Raw genomic sequence first — 3271 nt, forward strand, 5'->3', positions numbered from 1 at the left:
CAAACAGGCTAATTTCTTCGATTTCATTATTTTGACCAGCGCCTGGTTTCGCCACGATGCAAAACATAATATTGCTTATATAATAATAATATATACCCTCTCAGCCCCTTCTGGGCTCATGGTTTGAAGCATTCCGCGTCCACTGCCGCAGACTCATCTCAAAGTCGTCCGAGACAAGGATCTCCTTGAGAGGGAGACTCAGCAAGTTGTCTATCAAAGCTCCTTCATAACGAACTAAGCTCTCGTCCTTTATCCTCTTTTTCGTTTCTTTACAGTTTTTCCAGTTTTGTGTTTTGCAGAAACGGAAGTGATACAGGCGGTAAAGTGAGGATGGTACTCCGAATCTGTGAGAGGAAAGAATTATTCAGATTTTAGAAAGAGGATGAGGTGCAGAAAAGGTGAGGGAGGGGAGAGGGGAGGAGAGACATATTGAGTTATAGGAAGAGAGGACGGAATACTTACAATAATTCATCTTTTCTTGCACTAAAAAAAAAGAACCGTTATTGTGTCACTGTGCTTCCTTTTTCTCAAACAAACAAACAGACAAGTGACGTCACTTACTCGGCTCTGGAGTCCGTTGTGTAGCGGTTAAGCGTTTCGATGTCGCATGCAGGAGACCCGAATTCGATTCCCGAGTTGGGGAAAAAGTTTTACGGAGTATCTCTGTCTTTCTAGTTTCTGCTGGGATGTTATTTCCCTCTCTGCTCCTGTTGGCCCTGACAGACAGTGTCGGAAGCCCGCCTCCTAAATAACCCAGTTAGTATCGATACTTAAAAAACATATTACATTTTAAAAAACGAAAAAAAAAACGACCTGACCAGGTTAACTAAGTGTAAAGTTTTAACGCCTCTTTCAACACTGTTTGGTAATCTAATAGACAGCACCTCAGAATTTAACGTCCGTCTCCAATATGAACAAGCCAAATGGGGTGAAAGCTTGAAAACTCCACAAAACGACCCTAGTCCAAGACAGCTCAGTCGTGGATGCGAACCAGGGTCGTTTGCTTCGTAGTCCAACAATACGCAGTCTGAGTTGACTTACGTGGTGTACGGGTGACGGTTCATGACAAAGTTGTTCTGCACGTAGAAAGTTCTGGAAGGCGTGAACGCCCATCGAGTGTTGAGGTGGGCGCCGTTGTAGTTAAGAAAGTTCGTCCTGATCACGTGACTTGTCAACTGACAAATCAGGAAAGAGAATACACAAAAAAGAATTATTATTTTCGTCTTGGTGGTGATGATGATGATGATGATGATGATGATGATGATGATGATGATGATGATGATTTCTTGTTGCTGCTATAGTGGGGGGGGGGGGGGGGGTTTGTTTGTTTGTTTTATGTTCCCCGAAATAGCCCCACGGACGAAACGCTGAACGTCTTATTTTTCTACCATACATGTACCTAAAATTTAGTCCGAATTTCATCCTAAGTATTCACTTCGTTTTATACTCTTGATGAGGATGATGATGTTGTATTTCAATATTTTAACACTATGAAACAATTCAAAACTGTAACATTATTATTATCACCCAAGCCTCCAAAATATTATAATTTTTCTACTGTTCAACAACAATTTTTTTTGCATTCTACAATAATAATGATGATGCAAAAGGGAGACATAATCAATTATCATCTGTACCTTTTTCTGAAGCTGTTAACATTCTATATTTTAAACAATCTGAATTGTGAACTTGAGCTTGTAAGGCCCCAGACACATTAAGGAAATGTCCACTCGTCACACGAGTCGTAAAACTTCAGTTAATGGTGAGGGGAGATGGGCGTGCGAAAATGTCCCTATTTGCATACTCATAGCAGTGCAACAAGTGGATTATATTATTCTCTTAGAGTGTGCGTGTCCAAACAAAGCTTAACTTAAGCAGTAATGTTCACATGTAGTGTTGTCCGATTTTTGAGGAAACAAAACTCCATCGATCGACACTTCGAAGCATGAAATCACTATTCGAGCTATTCAAATACTGTGTGCAAATGTTTTGGTGGGTTGTTTTTTTTCAACTTATAATACATTACTAATACGCCTGTTTTATAAGTCTTGTTGACTCCACTTATCACCCTGTCCAGTAGTAATCACCAAAAGCAAAACATTACCGCATTTGTCTTAAAGTTTTAGATGACTCTAATTTTACGACTGGTTGAAATGAGACAAAAATACACCTTAAAAACCGTACGGCATTGGAATGCCTTTGTCACGCTTCGTACAGCTGTGAATAGCGGGGAAATCTTGAATGCTGAATAGTACATTCGGATGAGCACAGTTCAACTCACATGTAAAGGTGAAGCTCTCGTCTGGCCCCAGTCTAACATCACCACATAGGAGTTGAAGAAAAAACTGCCAGCATCCGGGTACCTTTTGGAGGCGCTCTGTGGAGGGAAAGACGGTGTCAGGATTGGAAACACCATCGGGCAGTACGAAGACTTCATAACTTCAGTGAAAAGTCTCTAACCAGACTTGCCAACTCTTCCAAATTTCCCGGGATAGTCCAGAGTTTGGCAATAGGACATTTTGAAGGGATAACTAAGCCCACTGCAAAAATTCATGAAGTCTCACTTGATGTAATTGTGTTCGTTGTAGCCTAGTCTGATGTTATAACGTTGGGTATCCCTGATCAAGGTTTGAAAATGTTGGCACGCTTGAGCAAACTGAAGTGGTGGACAGGCACGTCACATATCTTTGAGTTTGAGTAAAGAGAAGCACATCAACGCAGTCATTTAGTACTAAAAAAAGGTAAGACAAACAGCTAGAAAAAACAGTGGGAAAGTAGAAAAGTAGGAACTACCAGTGGCACCCTCCAACCGCACGTGACACAATCTGAACTAACCCAGATTTTCATACAGGAATAGCACCAGGAGGGAGATGAAAAGACAGACAAAGGAAATGATGGGAAGACAACATCAAAGAGTGAGATGGTTGTGACTGGATTGTCATACTGCGGAAAACTGAAAGCCGAGAGTAGTGGAAGAAGCTGCAATGATGCCTTAACAGCCAGAAAACCTATGGGCTTGGTGAAGGAGAAGGTGTGAAACAGGGGGAGTTTGCGTTTAAGTAAAGATGGACACATCAAGACAAGAAAATCCAACTATGTATGGGGAGGGGGGTGATGGGCAGACAGAAATGACAGAGGAAAAGAAGAGAAGTAGGACATTCAAAGGGCACGCTACAACCACTGATTGGGGGTGGGAGGTGGGCTTGGATGGAAGGGAGGGAGAGAGTAAGAAAGAAATAGGGGGAGAGAGTGAGAAAGGGGGCAAGAGGGC

The sequence above is a fragment of the Aplysia californica genome, unplaced genomic scaffold (genome assembly GCF_000002075.1).
Source record: "Aplysia californica isolate F4 #8 unplaced genomic scaffold, AplCal3.0 scaffold00235, whole genome shotgun sequence".
NCBI classification, from domain to species: Eukaryota; Metazoa; Mollusca; class Gastropoda; order Aplysiida; family Aplysiidae; genus Aplysia; species Aplysia californica.